This window comes from Crocodylus siamensis, chromosome 3 (assembly GCF_052110815.1).
Source record: "Crocodylus siamensis isolate JL-2025a chromosome 3, ASM5211081v1, whole genome shotgun sequence".
NCBI lineage: Eukaryota > Metazoa > Chordata > Crocodylia > Crocodylidae > Crocodylus > Crocodylus siamensis.
Genome location: NC_143397.1, coordinates 203,858,315 through 203,878,852, shown reverse-complemented (window position 1 = coordinate 203,878,852; position 20,538 = coordinate 203,858,315). Strand labels below are relative to the sequence as shown.

Sequence of the window (20,538 nt, the reverse complement as noted above, 5' to 3'; positions counted from 1 at the left end):
ATCAGATTATCCAAAAATGTTTTTTTGATTATTATTGGATACGTGGTCTAGAGTTTTACTGGCTATTCATCTTTACTGTGCCACATCAGTAATACCACTACCACTAGGTGTCAGTATAGTGCCATTTATAACAATTATATTAGGAGTGACAATATATTAATTAGGAAACTTGTTTTGGTTTTTCCTGTTTAAAGTCTTGGCATCATTTTATTGTTCTTCTGCTAATCTGTCTTCTTTATTTTCGATATTCAGTATTGATGCAAATTGATATCCAACGTATTTTTATATGCCAGCTATGATGTCAGAGGCAAAATGTATTGGTGATCAGAGTTTCCTTTCACTTGATCTGTATTTTATGTCATAAAGCTTTCAACATCAAAGTATGGAAAGTAGAGGAGTTAAACAAACACAACAATCCTACTTGAACATATTTCCTGAAAAATATAGTAATACATTATTCTTTCTTGATTTTGTGTAATAAACTGTTATCTTTTCTCAAGCATGTTACAATGATTTCATGCCTGAGCGGAAAGGATGGATGATTTATTAGGGGAGCTCCTTTCATCTTAAAAAGAAGGCTTTGCTTGAAATTGATATGTATTGAAGAAATATTATAGTTCAGATTGCATTCATGAAACTATCTTCCAGGTTGCAGTTTCATTAAAGGTTCTCATTCAAGAAAACAAGTACAAAAGACCACTTAGTGTTGATTCATTCACATACTACATGAAAGATTATATTAATGAATGATTCAAGCAGAATCATTTTTTGTAGCTCCTGTTCTTGCCGCTACATTGATTTCCATTATTTATCTATAATTATGGTAAAGAGCATAGTCAAATGGGATCTGATTTTGAAACACTGCCTGAAACTGACTTCCTATTAAAGTTTAAAAAACTATGAGGCATGCATTTAATTACATCAGTCTGTCAAACTTTGTTGTAGGTATTTTTAGTAGAAGTTTTAAATCAATTAAAATATGACTATATTGTGAGTTCTATGGTTCTTCTCTAATTAATTCCCCTTGCAGTACTGATAAATCACCATTCTGTATAGAGGTGAGAATATGTCTAAACTGTTAGCACTGAGCAATTTGAATGCTGCTGCCAAGATACAGCCACCCATACTAATGAAAAACTGATTAATGATGCTTGCTCTGAATAGAAGTGGTAAAAGTAGAAGCAAACTTCTGTGAGTTAATGAGATGGCCTATCCTGTTTCATGAAAGTCTTAGAATGCCGGAATCAGGGGTTTTGTGAAGGGTCTTGTTAAGTTGCAATAGTATGTTCTTCTTAACGAATAGGTCAGATACTGAAACTTAATTAATTTGCTTTTTCTTACCTTTTTTATATTAGCTAGGTTTCAGAACAACAAGACTATGAACTGGAAGCAGAAATGGAAAAGTTGGGTAGTTGTTATGACTCAACCTATACAGTTAATTTGTCTCTCTGGGCAGCTGGAAATCTCCATCCTCAACCCTGCAACAGCTGAACTGAAGAAAAGAAAATGCACTCTCAGCTTCTGCCTGCTTTCATTATTCTATATTTGACACTTGATGATTGTTATTTTTTTACAAGGGTGAGCTGGAAATCATGTTTTCTCTTCAGTGCATATTGTACATCCAAATCAGTCCCAAAAGAGGGATCCCTGTTATATACATAAAAAAATAGACATCTAAAGAAAAAAAATCCATTTAAAGATATGGAATTAAATTCTGGCCCCTTTGAATTCAAATGCACAACTGCCATAAACATTGACAGGGCCAGGATTTTACCCAGGGTGTTCATACACAACAATTTTAGGTCTCTTGGATATGAACCTTGTAGGATTCCTAAACACCCACATGATAGTTTTGAGTTGCTGAGAGGAGACAAATGGAGTAACTGCAAATAAATCTAATGGTAACAAATGCTGTGTTTCATAGTATTCTGGAAATATGACATTGATATATAACTGAGTTGTTCTTTTTTCTCTTTTTGACTTTTCATATGTAGAAAATGTGCTTCGTTTCATAGCATCTATAGGAGCATATTCCTAAAGCAATCACATGGTTTTATCATTAAACAGGGTCATTTCTAGGGTAGCAGTGTATAAGTCTGAGAGTTTTATAATTCCAGGCATCCCGCTTCACTTTACACATACAGAGACTTTTTATCCCAACAAGTTAATCAATCTGTAGGACAATAAAAAGCTTTTCCAAGCAAATATACTAGGGCTGTGTGAAGCCTTCGTCCCTGATTTGATTCGGCAGAGATTTGGCCTGATTCGGCAACTGAATCTGAAATCTGAACAATTCGGGGGACCCTTTAATCTCTCCAAATTAAACTGGAACACTCTGAATCAATTCAGAAAGATTGGGAGAGGTTCAATGATTTGGACATAGGCACAGCTTTAAATGTTTTTTCTACATTTTTTCTTTTCAAGGTACTAGGTGGCTCATGAACACTGAGATGCTGGGGCAGATGAAGCATCTGACAGGAGCACAGGGCAGTCCCCAGCACACTCGGTGGTGGACCTAGAAGTGGAAGCACTTCTGGTTCACTTCTGCGTCCACCGCAGAGTGTGCGGGGGACCCCTCCTGCCACCCGGCTGGGCTCAGTGACTGGTGCCTCCTGGGTCTGGGGGGCTACCTGGGGTACCCCCATGGCTGATTGCTGAGCCTGTGGGATGCTCCATCCACCCCACTGTCTGAAAGTTCATGAGCTGCGCCCGGTACCTTGAGGTATGTAGAAAAAACATTTAAAGCCGTGTCTATGGCTGAATCGCTGATTCTCCGAATCAGCATCGAATCTTCAGATTCGGATTTGGCCAAATTGAATCATGACAATGATCCAAATCAATGAAGTGAATCGCTGTCCCCTGAATCGGGCCAAATCCAATTCCAAATTGAATATGGCCCGCTTCACACACCCCTAAAATATACCATACACAGGAGGCTCTGGAGGCCTGAGTCCCCCCTCTATCAGAATACCTGTTATAAGTCTTAGAGAACTTGACCTCATGAACTGTAAGTCACTATTGCTCCTGTGATAGGACAGTTTTATAAAACTGAAATTCAGGCATTGTAGTAAACGGCACCTTGAATTGCACTTGGAAGTAAGTAGATACTCAAGAGAAAACCATGGATCACTCATGTTCCATGCTTGCATTGTCTTGCCACAGTGAAGAGATGGGTCATTACATTCTGCACTAATTGAAGCTGCGAAGTGCTTTTCATGAGCAGCTTCTAATAACAATGTACTATATTCATCTGGCTGAGGGTATAAATGCCTGGTCACTGTAATGATTGAACCCTCAATATCAACCATATATAAAGAGGTAATCTAGATCCACCTAATTTCTGATATTTTTATCCACCTAATTTCTGATATTTTCAACATCTATTGACCTAGTAGATTTTTATTTACTCCTTTTTTTAAACCATTTTATTCTCTGGGCAAGCAAGAAATGGGTTTTGTTATTAAGAAAGGCAATCCATCATGAGAAATTAAGAAATCTGTTCCTGTGCCTACCAGTACCACTTTTGTCCTATCCAGGTTCAGTTCAGTTAGCAGTTACTGTTCCTAATGCTAATCTCTGTTAGGTTCTTCCAGAACTAGAAAGTGGTATTCTATCTGAAATCATTTCATTGGATGAGAATAATGAGCATTATTGTTGCTTGAGAATAAAATGTAGAGCTAGGAGTCATCATATACTACCATTTAATCACCATAGAAAGGTAGGGCTGGAAGTGATCAGAAACTGGTTTAAACCTGTAACAGAATAGAAGTTCAGTTCACATAAAACAGTTTCAAATTGGCTGAAACTAGTTTAAGATAAACCAAGTTGAATGTAGTATCAGACCAAACCAATTTAGGTCAAACGGGTTTATGAAACTTCTGTCCCAGACCCCTTCCTGGTTCAAGTTAAATCAGAATCCCCCTGCATTCCAGCATTTTACATCCTGGGCTGGGCTGGGCTGTCTGCTCCAGACAGTAGGGATGGTCCCACTCCTTTGCTCCCTATCTGGAGCAGTGACAGCTGCTTCACTGGCTGACTTACTGACCCCCCTCCACCCACAGGCAAACCCCTGCTGGAGTCTGGGACAAAGGAGGGGAGTTAAATTTCCCTTCTCCCAAGTGAAGAGCTGCTCTGCCCTGCTTACTTAGTGCTGGCTGTGACTGTGAGCTACAAATCCCAGAAGCACTTGGAAGCAGGAAGAGGAAGTGATGAGCAACCCTGCAGATTCCTCCTGCTGTGATTCTGGACTACAAATCCCAGAGACCTCAGGGGCAGCAGGAAGAGGAAGCAAACACACAGCCTATGCTGGCTACATGCCAGATAACCACAGTCTACTGCTTCCTGGCTTCTGGCTTGAGCCACTGAAGGCATACGGCTGCATTTTCTGAATCAAAAGTCTGTTCATTTGCTTATTAGTTCAATCTTTGCAGCTTAGACTAACCTGCAAAAACTGAATCAGTTCAGCCTTGGGCTTTTTGATTATCTGTACTTTAGCCCTGGAGGGCATCTTGGCCTGCTCAGGGCAGGATCATTACTATATAAACCACCCTAGAAAAATGTTTTTTTCTATCTCATTCTTAAAACATCATGAACAACCCTCTTGCACAATCAGTCGCAAGGCCTAAAACATAAAAAACTCCCTAATTTGCTACAGGTAAAGCAGGGGGCAAGGGCGCAAAACTATGAATTCTCACAATCTTTCTTAGAAGGAGTACAAAATATTGAACAGAATAAGAAAGAAGACAGAGCTTTGAAGATTTCTGCCTCTCCAATCCATCATCCTGAAAAAATGGCTATTATTTCTCTCTATACTACTGAATGGCAGAAATTCTAATATAATAAATGACTTTGTCTGTCTGTCTGTAATGCTCTTGGAGCACTCTGTTTCATTACTGAAACAACCAATCAGAATGCTCCAAGAGCATTATGGACAGGAGGTGGCAGTGCAATGGAGTGCCACTGTGACAGTGCGGACAGAGGGGATGGAGCGGCGGGGGACAAGGTCAGCACTACTAACCTCGCCCCCTTCCTCCACCCCAACCCTGCTTCTTGGAGACGGCAGCAGCATGGGGTGCTGGCAGAGGGGGATGGAGGGGACAGTGGGGAGAGCTCCCCCCCTCCGCTCCTGGGAGATGGCAGCATGGGTAGGGGCAGAGGTAGGGTTTGTAAGTTTCTCCCCTCCATCTCCGCCCTGCCCCTTTCATTCTTGACAGGCAATTCAGTAGTAACTAATATATTTTGGGAATTTTTGGTACCCAGGATTTCTATTCCCAGATAAATCTCACATTCTATTTAGTATTATTTCACTATTATCATTCAAGTTTTCCTATCCCATCAACATTTAGAATGCATTACAGAATTGCAGTAGGATAGCATTTCTTAATATTCTTTGTATTGATTCTCCAGATGGCACATCTGATTTTCAATGGTTTTGTGAAAGCATGATTTGAAAAAAAATCGTCAAGAGGTTATTTTTGCTTTGTTCAGTCTCAGATGCAAAACTTTCAGAAGCAAGGAGAATGAATGGTAATTAAACATGGCATCAGATTAAGTGAGATTGGCTGCACAAAAACTTGTGCTATATATCTCTGTTTTAGTTTGTCTGGAAGGTGCAAATCTAGCCTGCCAGTTACTTAAATTACTATCTAAATCACTTATTTGGCTTAGTTTTGTTCTATATAGGGCCAAGATCAGGGGTACTGCCAAGGAAAGAAGTCTTTTAAACTAATAGTGGCATCAGATCCCATGGCAATTTCCAGATACCCTGGATTTGAAATTCCCTATAGGTGTGTTTCACTTTCACTTAATAGGAATATTGATTTCAGTAAAGTAACTTTAGAGCTTTATCACTTGATATGAGTATGGATTTCTATGAAGGAATCTTGGTTCTGTGGCAGAATGCTGAAGAGGGTTCTCCCAGCTCCATGTTATTGAAACCTTTTACCTAGTTCAGAAATGGGCAAAATATGGCCTGCAGACCATATCTGGCCCAGTAATTGATTCTATCTAGCCCACTGGCCACAGGCAGGACACTGAGGAGGGAGAGCTGTGCTGCAGCTGGGGCTGGGCCAGGCCACACAATGCACAGACTCCCCCCAACACCCAGCTTGCTGTTGGTGTAGTGGCTGCATAATCCTGGCACCATGGCCCCCATGGGAAGTGGCACAATGCAGTGCACGGAGTATCTGTCCCACCTGCCTGCCCACCATGATAAGCCACTGCTACTGTGGCACCGCTAGGAAGTGAGTCTGCACCAGCCACAAGGCGCAGCTGCTTCCTACTTTCCTAGTGGCAGCAGCTCATTGCAGTGATTGGGCAGGCAAGAGGGACTGCTACTTGGCATGCTGCATTGAGCCACGATCTTATGTGGGCCCAGTTGTTACAGGCTGAGGTGCCAGGACTGCAGCACCAATAGGAAGCCAGGCAGGGGATGGGGATGAATGTAGAGTTGAGAGAGGAAGAGTCTGCACACTGTGTGGCCCAAACCAGCCCTGGCTGTGGCAGAGTGGAGCAGTGCAGGGCACAGCCCTCAATCCTCAGGGTGACAGTAAAAAGGGTGATGTTGCAGTGGGTGTCTGCTGTAGACCACCAGACCAGGAGGAACTGGTGAATGAGGCTTTTTTCAAACAGCTAGTGAAAGTTTCCTGATCACAAGCCCTGGTTCTCATGGGAGACTTCAATCAACCTGACATCTTCTGGGAGGGCAATACAGCAGAGGACAGGCAATCCAGGAAGTATTTGGAGAGTGTTTGGGACAACTTCTTGGTGCAAGTGCTGGACTGGACAACTAGGGGCTGTGCTCTTCTTGATCTGCTGCTCACAAACAGGGATGAATTGGTGGGCAATATAGTAGTGGATGACAACTTGGGCAGCAGTGACCAAAAGATGAATGAGTTCAGGAACCTGAGGAAAAGAAGGAAGGAAAGCAGCAGAATAAGGACCCTGGACCTCAGAAAAGCAGGCTTCGACTCGCTCAGGGAATTCATGGGCAGGATGCCCTGGGAAGCCAATCTAAGGGAGAGAGGAGTCCAGGAGATCTGGCTGTACTTTAAATAAGCCTTTCTGAGAGTGCAGGAACAAACCATCCTAATATGCAGTAAGACTAGCAAGTATGGTAGAAGCAGGGACCTCTTGGTTTAGCAGGAACCTAAACTAAACTAAACCACAAAAAGGAAGCTTATAAGAAATGGAAACTTGGACAAAGAACTAGGGAGGTGTATAAGAGCATTGCTCAGGCAAGAAGGGATGAAGTCAGGAAGGCCAAAGCATGATTGGAGTTGTAGCTGGCAAGGGATGTAAAGGGTAAAAAGAAGGGCTTCTACAAGTATGTCAGAAGCAAGAGGAGAATCAGGGAAAGTGTAGGTCCCTTACTGAATGGGGGAGGCAACCTTGTGACAGAGGATGGATGCCTTTTTTGCCTCAGTCTTCATAGGCAAGGTCAGCTCCCAGACTACTGTACTGGGCAGCCCAGTTTGGGGAGGAGGTGAGCAGCTAACAGTGGCAAAAAACAGGCTAGGGACTATTTAGAAAAGCTGGGCATATACAAGTTCATGGGGCTAGATGGATGTGCCCAAGGGTGTTGAGGGGGTTGGCTGGTGTGATTGCAGAGCCACTGGCCATCTTTGAAAATTCATGGCAATCTGGAGAGGTCCTGGATGACTGAAAAATAGCAAACATAGCCCATATTTAAGAGAGGGAGAAAGGAGGATCCAGGAAACTACAGACAAGTCAGTCTCACCACAGTCCTGGAAAAATCATGGAGCAGATCCTTAAGGAATCCATTTTTATGCCGTTGCAGGAGAAAAAGGTGAATGGAGCAATCAGCATGGATTCACCAAAGGCAGGTCATGCCTGACCAACCAGCTTACCTTCTATGATGAAATGAGTGGCCCTTTGGATGAAGGGGTATCAGTGGATATGGTATACCTTGATTTTAGCAAGGCTTTTAATACAGTCTTCCACAACATTCTTGCAGGCAAGATAAGGAAGTATGGGCTGGATGAACAGACTGTGAATAGAAAACTGCCTGGAGAATAGAAAACTGGCTGGAGCACTGGGATCAGAGGGCAGTAATCAACAGCTCAATGTCTAGTCAGCAGCCAGTATCAAGTGGAGTGCCCCAGGGGTCAGTCCTGGGGCTGGTTTTGTTCAATGACTTGAAAACTGGCATAAAGTGCACCTTCAGGAAGTTTTCAGATGACACCAAGCTGGGGCGGGGGGGCGGGGGAGAGGGAGTAGTACGTATATTGAAGGGTAGGGCTAGGATTCAAAAGTGACCTAGATAAATTGGAGGATTGGACCAAAAGAAATCTCAAGAAGTTCAACAAGGACCAGAGCAAAGTCCTGCACTTAAGACAGAACAATCCCATGCACCAGTACAAGCTGGGGCTGACTGGCTGGGCAGCAGCTCTACAAAAAAGGACCTGGGGGTTACAACGGGCAGTAAGCTGAATAAGAGCCAACAATGTGCCCTTGTTGTGAAGAAGGCTAATGGCATACTGGGCTGCATTGGCAGGAGTCTTTCCAGCAGGTCAAGGGAAGTGATTATTCCCCTCTATTTGGCACTAGTGAGGACACATCTAGAGTATTGTGTTCAGTTTTGCCCCCACCCCCCACCCCCAAGACAGGATGTGGACAAATTGGAGAGAGTCCAGTAGAGGGCAACAAAAGTGGTGAGGGGGTTGAGGCTCATGACTTCTGAGGAGAGGCTAAGGGAACTGGGCTTATTTAGTCTGGAGAAGAGAAGACTGAGGGTGTAATTTGATAGCAGCCTTCAACTACCTGAAGGGGGTTTGCAAAGAGGATGAAGCTAAACTGTTCTCTATGGTGGCAGATGACAGAACAAGGAGCAATGGTGTCATGTTGCAGGAAGAATGTTCTCACTAGGAGGGTAGTAAAACACTGGAACAAGTTACCCAGAGAGGTTGTGGAATCTCCATCCTTGGACGTTTTTAAAACCTGGTTAGACAAAGCTTTGGCTGGGATGATCTAGTTGAGGATGGTCCTGCTTTGAATAGGGGGTTGGACTAGATGATCTCCCATGGTCCCTTCCAACCCTAATTTTCTATGATTCTCAGGTTCCTGGCAGCAGGCATAGGACCAGATAAGATCGATTAGCATCTCCCTGCCCTCTCTCCCCCCAACCCCCAACCTTGGCCCACAACAGATCACCAAAGCTCATTAAGTGGCCCTCTAACCCAAATAATTGTCCACCCTTGACCTAGTTGTGTCAAAACCAAATTTGTATGTAATGCTGGATAACACAGAGTTAAAAGTGTTGACATGCGCAGACAGGCCATGGAAAATCCCCAGAGGGCGGACAAGCATGTCCAGCACGTGTCCCCTGTGCAACCTCTGGCTTGTCAATCATGGCTCTGCCATGAGGCAATCTAAACTGACACCCTGCGCATGCTAACTCTTATTCGACCAAAAATTTCTATGAAGAGAGTTACCTGATTGGCCACAAAAATTATATTTAAAGCTTGTAAGAACCTGCCCATGGGGGGAGACCAGACCCAACCTGAGAGCAGAGACTGCAGCTGCAGAGACTGCTCCTCAGGAGAGCCTCCTAGGCCTAGAGCCCTGGTTCGTCTGCCAAGGCTCCGCGGATCTCTCCGCACTGTGGCTTTACAGCTTATCTTCAACTGATCGATTTCATCTTCGGATTGTTTACTTGGTACTGACCTTTATTCCAACCTCACTGACTATGCACCCAGCTTATCCTCGGCATCGTTATCATTGTTATCACCAACCCGGCTTCACCTACGTTCTCTCCTCGTTCATCCCGTCAACTGTTCACCTTACCTGGTTTGTCATTCATCCATCACCGACGACGCGTTACAGTTGTTCATTGTTCCCTTTTATGAGCTGTCGACCAGTTCTGGGACTATCGAGTCGGGCAGCCGCACCTAGCCTCTGGGCTAGAAAGCAAGGGCTCGGCTCGGGAACCCTGTGAACCGACAGACAACTTTGTTTATTTGTTTGTTTGTCAATACTGTAACTGAACAAACAAGTCCGCTACCTACGCTTCATCATCTTGTAGCGTAAGTGAAAATAAAAGCTATCTGTTTTTGAAACCACACGTGTCCCGTACCGCTCAGACTCCTTGCCGCTAAGCCCGCCTGATCCGATCCGTACCCTGGCCCACCGTGACCTTGGGGCCCGTCCCCGACAAGTTGTTACAATATGTCACCTGAGAAGGGTACAGGGTGAGCCATACTTCTATTTTTTTTCCTATTGCTAATAGAAAACTATTCAAGAAGTTATTGCCTCTCAACAGGCAATGTTTTCATTTCTCCATGCATTCTTTATTTATTTAGCTTTGTTCTTTTCAAATTATGCATGAAATCTGCAATCAGATCTATTCAGAAGGACAATGGCCTATTTATATCTATGTGCAGCCCAGTGTAATTAGGTAATGTTATTGAATTGTCCCAGTTCCCTAGAATGAGACAGGTTAGACCTTCCCTAACTCTCTGGTCTGAAGCTCGCAGACACACAACTAGACCAGCGTCATTCTGAGAGCAGTGGCAAGTGCCTCTGGAACAGCTTGTTTCAGCTTTCTGAAGAGCAAGAAATTACCAGCTCCCCAAATCTCTGCTGTAGTAGACACCCACAATCATCTCCATGATAATCTGCTAAAAGAAAAATATATAGTTTAAATAGCCTTTTTATAGTCTTCTAGTTATAGTGTTATATGCAGCTTTTTTGCTTCCCAACACCAACCAGATTACTTCCCCTTTTATTTCATATATATTATTAGAGCAGACAAGATTTTTAAAAAGTTGCAATTAATCACAGTTTTGATTGCACAGTTAAACTATAATAGAATACCAATTTATAATACATATTTTGGATGTTTTTTCTATATTTTCAAATAAATTGATGACAATTAAACACAGAATACAAGCTGTACAGTCCTCACTTTATATTATTTTTTATTACAAATGACTGAACTGTAAAAATGGTAAACAAAAGAAATAGTATTTTTCAATGCACCTCCCTGCATTTCAGCCAATTGTTTAGACAAGCACATTGTTTACAATCTCAGGAAATAATGCTGTATGCTTATTTACTATGTCACCAGAAAATGAGAACAGCCATGAATGGCACTGCTGTAGATGGCATTGCAAGGTATTTATCTGCCTGATGTGCTAAACTTTTGTAAGCCCCTTCATGCTTCGACCACCATTCCAAAGGACATGCCTCCATGGTGAGGATGAGTTCTGCTTTATAACAATCCAAAGCAGGGTGGACCAACACAGCTTCATTTTTATTATCTGAATCAGATGCCACCAACAGATGGCTGCTTTTGCTTTGTGGTGGCTTGCATTTTGTAGTTTCCATGTCAGGATTCTGCTCTTTTAAGACTTCTGACGTCATGTCCCACATCTCATCCAGCTCAGATTTTGGAAGGCACTTCAGATTCTTAAACCTTGGGTTGAGTGCTATAGCTATTTTTAGAAATCTCATATTGGTACCCTCTGCCTTTTGTTAAATCTCCAGTGAAAGTGTTCTTAAATTGAGTACCATATGCTGGGTCATCATCCAAGACTGCCATAACATGAAATACATGGCAGAGTGCAGGTCAAATCATGGTGCAGGAAGCATACAATTCTCCTCCAAGGTGTTCAGTCATAAACCTGCAGGGCTCAAGTAGTGTTTCTAGCTTTTTCAGTTGTTCAAAATCACTATCCTTCAGCATTGATAGACTGTGCTTTTGAAGAGCTAACGTGGCTGTGATAGTGACTTTATTTCTAAGCAGGTGCTGAACTAAACCCAATGTAGAGTTCCATCTGGTAGAAATATCTTGTATGAGAGAGTCTTGTTTCTGTCCATCTGCAGCTTGTCATGTTTTTAGCTCTGCACTGTTAGCTGGATTGTGTTTGAAATGGCCCACACTTTGTCTACATTTTGCCAGCACGTTTTCAAAACCACCGTCACTAAGTGCTACTGTTATGGATCACTGCAGACTGTAAGCAATTCACGTCATGTGTTCAAAAGGAAAATGACTGGCTGCTGCTATAATATTGTGTGCACTGTCAATACTAATTGCTATGACCCTTTCTTCAATATTCCATTCTTTTGTAACATCCAAGAAATGCTCTATACAAGTTTCAGCATAATATCTCTCTTTGGTATGCATTACTGTTAAAGGAAACAACTGCAGTGTCTATGCAGCATCAGTCAGGTGTGCTGTGACTCCAAGATAACTGCAATTGCTCAAGGATGTCCAGTGATCGCCAGTCAGAGCGACAGCTTGTGCATTTTTCAGAAGCTCCAACTTAGTAGTCTTCTCTTTGTGATATAGGTCATGTATTTGTGATGCAATGGCTTCTCGGGAGGGCAGGGCATATGACTGATTGGAAGATACAATTTGAATAGGCCATCTTAGCCCTCTGTTGTTTACAATGTCTGCAGTCCAGAGCTAACTATTTTGCAATAGCATTGGTTAACCTGTTGTACTTCTTTTGATCCACATAGCGATCCTGAAACTCAGTAAGCATACTCTGTCGTGGCTCATGGGATTCATTTGCTCTTGGTGGGTTATCTGTAGCAGAAGAAATGGTGACAAAAGTATGTTTAGCACTTAGGTGATACTGCAGACTTGAGGTACTTTGATGATATTGGAACTCAGCCTTGCAATAACTACAGATAACTATCTTTTTCTTCAGAGTATGATTTGCAAGTTTTTAAAGAATACACTTCCCATTCAAAACACCCAAACTTTTGCTGCTTTGCTCCATTACATCTTTCTAATATTTAATCTCTCAGTGCCATAAGAACAGAGTAGAACTGTGCTAATTTCTTCCTAGTGATTAAGTCCAGTAAGTGAAGAGGGTCAAAATGAGGGACAGGCAATTATGGGCCCAGGGGCCAGATAGGCAGTTCTGAGGAGCTGCTGTAGGCTGTCAGCACCTCCCCCTCCTCCTGTTCTCTGGTGGCTCCTCCCTGCCACCTTCAGCAGTGCACAGCCCCAGGCCCAACCCCGGTCCACCCTACCCCATGCCCGCTATGGACTGAACCCAGCCGAAGCAGAGCAGCCAGAACCTGCACGAATAGCCCCAAGCCCAGCTCACCCCCTGCTTGCTCTGGACCTCCCACCTACACTGAGCAGTGGTGGCAGCTGGGCAGAAGCTGCTGCTAGTCACAGAACAAAAATGGCCCCTCCCCTTCACCAATGCTGGGCCCTTCCTACTGCAGCCACCCAGGGTCCGCACCTGGGTTGCCCTACAGCTTCTCTCCACCGCCATCACTGCTGCCTCTGGGCCACCCAGCAGGGCAGCACTGTCAATGAAGAGGAACCACAGGAGAGTCCAGGCATGGGCTCCAGGCAGCTGCAACAAAAAGGGCCTGGCAGCAGCAAAAGGTAGGGGTTGCTTTTGCCCTATGCTGAGTAGTAGCTTCTGGCCAGCCGCTGCCACTACTCAGCATGGATGAGTGAGTCTGAAGCAGATGTGGGGTGGGTTGGGGTTAGGGCTGTGTGCATAGTACCACAGCACTGACGCTAGTGTCAGTAGCAGCCAGAAGGAGCCACCACCACCTAGGCTGCCTAGAAAGGCAGTCGAGTTGCAGAGCTGCCCCTGCCCCAGCCCCACTGTGTGCCCAGGGGACAGCAAGACACACCACAGGCCAGACTGTGCCTAGGCCAGGCAGGACCAAGAGACCTGCCATGGGCCAAAGTCCCTCCATGGGCTAGAACCAGCTCATGAGCCATAGTTTGTCCACCTCTCATCAAAATGGATGCATGAGATAAACACTCATTAAAAAAATAGGGCATTAATTTGTTTTGCATTAATTGGATATGTTAACTGTGATTAACTGACAGCCCAGATATATATAAGTCTGTGTGGTTCCACCACTGCGCAAGTATCCTCCCTCCCAGACCCACTGGTCTGGGGATTTGTTTATTCCCCATATCCAGGCAGGAATCCTACATGCAAGCTTCAGGCCTAGAGACCTTGGAAGTCAGATGTCCCTTGTCTTGCTTGATCTTAGGGAGATACCATGATCATGAAGGTGGTTTTCTCAGAGTGAGGTTCATTCCTTGCCCTGCTTTTGTTTCATATCCACCTCCCTGATTTAGGAACCAGAAGCCCCACAGAGTCTGTTCTTCCTCTTCATTATTAACGCTTTGGCAGGCAGCCTGTTCAGGAAAGTAAGAGGGCACGTTTTGCTACCTTGCTCACCTGCAGAGATGATTAAGACAGTTAACAGCTTTTCCCTTAGTCACTGAAAATTTTAAGGCCCCTATTACTTCCCCATTGTGAGGGGAGTACAGCAGAGGGGTAGAAATCCAATCAAATGATATTTTCAGAGAAGGAGATAAATAATTATACCCTTCTATTAGATACCTTACTGACTAGATTTATAGTGTTAAAGAATAAAAACCTTAGGGAAAGGCTAGACAATCCAGGTCCCTGTCATAAGTGAATTCAAATATAGTCTGGGTCCTAAGTTTGCACTGGGAGCTCCTGTACATGAGGGCAAGAAAAGTTAAGGCACATTGCTTAGATTGTGAAGCCATGGCACATAAATTAAAGTGCATTAGAAAGTTGTGTGCCTGGGCTCTTTTTTGTGTAGAAGTGGCTAGAAGCTACAGAGATTTAAAACCACTTTATGGATGAATGAATGTATCCACAACACCATTTAACACACTTAAATTTATGCGCATTGAATTGACATCCTTATTTGATTTTCCTTAATCTTCCTGAAAGTTCCTATAGACAGACCCTGAAAGACTTTCCTCAGACAAATTATTATGATCTTTAGAAAATGGGTCTAGGAGTTGGGCTGTGTTCAGTCCTCCAGGTCAGAGGTTTCTATTTGCAGATGGCTGCCGAGCACCAGGAGAGCTGAAAGTGGTTGACAAGACTGAGACAATTTCATCACCGCCCTCATCTTGCGTGGTCAGTCTAAAAGGAGGATGCAAGCGATCTTTAATATTCCAACAATGTTCATTACAGCAGGCTGTCAATGTATGCTAACCTTCTTCAGTCTCTATAAGACTGGACACAGGAGCTTGTGTTAGCAACAAATATGAACTGAATTTGCTGGAATAAGCAGATGTGTAACACTCTGAGGAAGGGTTTATAGAATGGTCCTGCTGCTGTTTTGAAACTGAAGAGCATCTTGTCTATTTACAGTTAGAGAAAATAATGACTAGCTGCCTCTCAGTTGGAAAATCTGTCTATGAGCATAGCCTACTGGATTTTAGAAAAACTGCACTAGCAGTAATTGCTTTTTAAAGGAGCTTGAATAGTTAACCACTTGTATGAAGTGTTAACATTTTTCCTCCATGATTCCATGTTGTAAATCATCTTAATGTAAAATACAGAAGGAGCTGCTGATCATCCAATTAACAAGCCAGCTCAAACAATGCAGACACAAATGTAATCAATATTAAATTTGTTTATTATACATTAATAAGTAATAGCATGATTTAAAATATCTTGTCTATACTGAGGGGTGTCCCCATGATCCTTTCAGGTCAAATTCTAGCTCAGTTGTACTATTATAATGTATAATAAATTAAAATCAGGGGTGATAACAGTGATCCATTCAGGAGTATTTAGAATGGGCCACAGGTATTATAAAAAACTCTCATTACTGAAGGAAATTAAATTGTCAAAGGAGTCCTAGTGTTATTATGTGGCTTAGACTGTAACTAAATTAACAGTTCACAGTACTTAAGCAAGCGCAGAGTTTGGAATATGGTGATGTTAATTACCACTTTCCTCTGCTGTGTGTGCTTTCAAGCATCCTGTAGTCTTGGATGTTTCTTAGTTCTCTTCTGGAGTGAGGCATGCATCCATGTAAAACAAGCTTAAATTGTAACTAAAGGAACACACTGTGCTTTGTAGGCTTCTGAAATGCAAAGTTTGACCACTCTAGGTGCTACGGTCAAGGAGGTTTGAGCTGCTAAACTGCTAAATTCAGGATTGTTATGGCTAGACTAGTATCAATACATGAGCTAGATCAGTGGTTCCCAATCCCAAATGGGGTCACAACAATAAAAAATGGGGTCATGCACGCACAGGGAGGGAAGCATTGGGAGGGACATGACCCCCCGATTTCTGTGCGGTAGGAGTAGATGTGGGCTGCCCACTGCGGGCTTAGAGCTCCCCACCCTGCTGCTCTCTCCCCCAGGGCCTCCACAGCAGAGCAGGGCAAGGAGGCTCACTGCCACTGCTAGGAGTCCCACTCTGGCTACACCACCATGGCAAGGTGCCCCCTGCCTGCATGGAAGCAGTGGGGGGCACAACCCTGTGCCACTGCTGCTAGGTGGGCAGGGGGTACCTTGCCATGGCAGCATGGCTGGTGTGGGGCTCCTGGCAGTATCGAGCCTCCCCGGCCTTCTGTGCCACATCCCACCTGCTGGGCCCTGGAGGCCCTGGGGGGAGAGCAGCAGGGCAAGGAGCCCCAAGCCTGCACCCTCGCCCACCACCATCAGCTTTGCTCCAGCCATGCTGTCTATGGGGAAAGGGGAGGAGGATGGAGCCGACTCTGGCCAACTGCGGCTCAGGTGCTGCCGGGGGGGTGAGGGGCAGGGACTGTGGGCCCTAGCCCTAGTCCCATAACTCTGGTGGCTGGAGGCCCCTTCCAGCAGGGCTGGGTGGGGCAGGGGGCTGCAGGTCATGAGTGAGGGGCACCAGCATGGCTAGTGAGGTCAGGGGCTGTGGGTGGTGAGTGAGGGGCACCTGGGGAGTGGGCGGGCTGTGGGTTGGGAGTGAGGGACCATGCTGAAAAAAAGTTTGGGAAGCACTGAACTAGCTCATTTAAAGCTAGCTCTAGTATCTACACTTCAGTCTGCAGTGCAGGCAAACCCATTTCTGTATCAATACAGGCAGTCCTCAACTTACAACATTTTTAGTTGCAACGTTTCATGCTTCCAACATTTATAAAATCGACACCCTGCTTCAACCTTCTGACATCAGTTTCAACTTGACAACACTTGATGCGACACACCAGTGAACAAGTTTGCTATTTCCCTAATCTCTCTGGAGAACATCTGTCCAGACTCCCATGGACACTTTCTTTAAGAAAGCAGACAAGACTCCAGAAAACTCTGCAGCCAAGACTCCTGAGAAGACTCCAGTCAAAAGCCCTTCAAAAAGTCCAGCAAATTCACCTCAAAGAAGTCCTTCCAAATCTATATGATTGCTATTTACAATATAAATACCTTAATGTAGCTATGTTACTCATCTATAATTGATTGAGTACAAAATTCTGGGTTTTTTTGTTGAAAATAGGGTATCGAGCCTTGGATCAGGAACCAATCCATCATTCATAACATTGTTTCCTACAGGAAAATTGGTTCCAAGTTACAACGTTTCGACTTAAGACGCAGTTTTCAGGAATCAATTATGTCATAAGTCTGAGGGCTGCCTGTAAACACAATCTAAGGGCCCTTGTCCCCTCCAGGAACTTTATTATTTATCTTAGTACTTTTGGACATCTCTCAGATGCACTTCAGCTACTGCTTCATGAAAACAGTGGGGAGTTTAGCCTCAGAGTGGGCAGCATTTAAAAAAGGCAGCATTAGGTAGGGAAGACCTGGGTCTTGCAACATCAAACCCTGTGAAGAAAACAGGGTGTGAGGGCACTGGATGTATGTAAGGGAAAGGAGAGTGGAAGGCCAGGGAAGAGGAAGAATTATGAGATTTGTGTGCATGGTGGGGGGAGGGTTTTTAAGAAACTTGAGAATATTTTACTTAAGCAGCCAGATTTTAGGGTGCTAACCTGAATAGAGCCTCTGAAACACACAAGGTTTTTTCAGTTGCTATTGCTTATGCCTATGGAAAGCTACAGTTACAGAGGACTTGCTTTAACCTTAAAATTGCTCCTATATTTATAAAAGTAAGTAGTCTCCAGATGGTAAGGGACAGAATTATATACTAACCAGAGGACATTCAAAGTTGTTATCAAATCTCTTGGACTGGATGGGAGGCTGATAACATGCTTGTTGTCTCTGGCTTGTTTTAGTTTCCTTAGTTTCAATCTTGTTGCTGATCTCCAACAGCTTCTCTGCTTGCAATTCTTATTTGACCTTTTTGTTGCAAAGTTATTGTGGAGGCTTTAAATAGTTCTTTATGAGATCTCAGCAGGTATTTCAATCTGAAATTCTGGAAGAGTTCTTGTTATAATCCTAAGAATCAGCATATACAAGCTGACCTGCAGCTTAGTGTTCATTTCAGTCCCAAATGTCTATTGTTTCTCACAGTAGGCATAGAAGAGCACAGTATAAGGAAGAAAACTGTTTATTAAAACTGCTGTGCAACAAGAATTAGGGGGGGTAGCATGAAACTTAGGATTTTTAAGCTGAGATGTCCTTGCCACCATTTTAAACTTCCCAGCTACTATTAATACTGCAAAGATGATGACCCTTTCTTTCAGTCTTTTGCCTGTCATAAATGACATGATATATTTCATACCTTTACATAATTTCCTTTAAATCCTGACAGTTTGGTGAATGATAAACATAAATGGATTCTGATTTTGCTTATAGAATACAGTTGCATTCAGTATATTGAAAGTGTTTTTGTGCTACAATAGACAAATGAATTAAACATGCTCCCAAATAGCAAAATACTTACTAACAATCCTGTATCTATCTTATTTTGCAAACAGCCAGGTTCTATAACTTCTGTTCATGCTGTGGCAATTTACCCAAATCATTGGCCTATAGATATGTTTTATTCATAGTGGGTGATTCTACACGTGCACTTCCCTGCGAGCTGACTAATTAGCTCTGCGGTAAAGCATCACAGTCTGCATGCATGCTGGTGTTAGGATGCAGTAAATGAATTAACTCCGCTATGAGATAGTACAAGGACAGTACTGTCTTATGGCAGAATACATAACTGCACTGAAACACACGTGTAGATAGTAACAGGGACTTGTTAGGGCATGGTGCTCAAGTGCAGGGGGGTGCCTGCTGCCTAGCCTTGCACCTTAGTACCCAATGTCCCAGCCAGCCCCTCTGCTGCTCTGTGTTGACACCCAGAACCCAGGGCTGGACCTCCCATGCCACCTGCCAGTCCGGGGCTGCTCTTCCTGGTTCAAAGTGCTGCAGTCACAGGCACACGTGTAGACACTGTGCTTGGGAGTAGCTGACTCTGGTGCAAACTGCACCAGAGTTTATCATGTCGTATTTATTGCATGTGTAGATGCATCCAGTGAATAGCACTTTGTCCTGATCAACTTAAGTAAGACTATTAAAATCTGTTCCATTGATTTTAATGGCCTTATTATTACTCATCACAAAGAAGGGGACAGAATATTATCATAAAAATTAACACCAACTGTTAGGTCTAGAAAATTAAAAAGACTGAAGAGGATCAGGCTATGTAAAGCTGTATTTATCATGCTAACTGTTAAAGGGACTATATCATTTTTCTTTTTTAACTTTTAGCATAAAGATTCCAAAAACGTCTTCCTGCACAGCAAGGTAGAGAAGTTCTGTTATACAAATAATTGTTGCTATTGTCATTCTCAATGTGTTCCCATTTTTACTTTTATTTTTAAATTGGCACTTTTAAAAGTAGCTGTCTACTACTTATTCCACTTCAGCTATACATCAGAATGGCTTCCAATTTCAAAGAAAGAAAAAAAATCATAACAGAAGTTAAACTAAAGGGATTTGTGCTTCTGTTTTGGTTTGTATCACTTTAAATGAAGATTCAAAGTAGTAAAACACAATTTGTATGGAAACATGTAGCATCAGGATGGGATATGGTAAATATGCTTTCTTAAAGAGCCTTTAGTTCCAACAGCAACAGTATTAGGATTTCTTTAGCCTTAAAGGCTTTAACCTCTGTTAGAACCTCTGTTCTCTTAGAACCTTTCCTACATATTAACTAAAAAGAATAAGCAGTTTATTTAATCACATCTCCAAGGCAATAATTTGCAATGGCACAGTGATGTTAACCCAGAAGCCTTGAATGATTTCAGGCAGGATCTTGTATCAGAGTGCTTTGGCTATGGAGTACTTTCCCCATGAATTCATGCTATCACACCTTAAAAAGCACTGGGTTATGTTTTGACAATCACAATGTTAGCTTCCACTCTTTTAGCTGGTATAAGAGGGTAGTGTCTAACCTTACCAAGATTTCATTGTCTGTTCAAAGAACTTGGAGCTCTCATCTCATGAGTAAAGACACTCTGAACTGTAACCTGGTGCTAAGGACCGTGAAAGTGAATTGAAGGCTGCACTCCTTGTCCTTACCCTTTTCTCCAGATGAGATTGAGATCATCACCCTTGTGACTTTCTCATTTCTAGTTCCAAATCTGAATGGCAGCACATAACACTATCTGATAGGCTGTCAGGTCAAACCTTATACAGTCTTCAAAAATCACTGTACTTTGCAGTTTATTTTCAACAGTGATGACCAAAGGACTAAAAACAGTCTTTGTAGACCATAAATTAACACAAGCTGCCCAGGTTTTAGTTAAAAAACATATGACTAGCAGTACTGTTTAAACTGAAAGGCATAAATCACAGGGGATGAGCTTATCAAAACAGGACCATGTGTTCTG

At 43.1% G+C, this 20,538-nt stretch overlaps 1 pseudogene; it reads right to left on the bottom strand.

Annotated features, from left to right (window-relative positions):
- Positions 1 to 11,021: 11,021 nt before the first annotated feature.
- LOC149869361 (E3 SUMO-protein ligase ZBED1-like) lies at positions 11,022 to 12,746 on the bottom strand (annotated as a pseudogene).
- Positions 12,747 to 20,538: the final 7,792 nt, after the last annotated feature.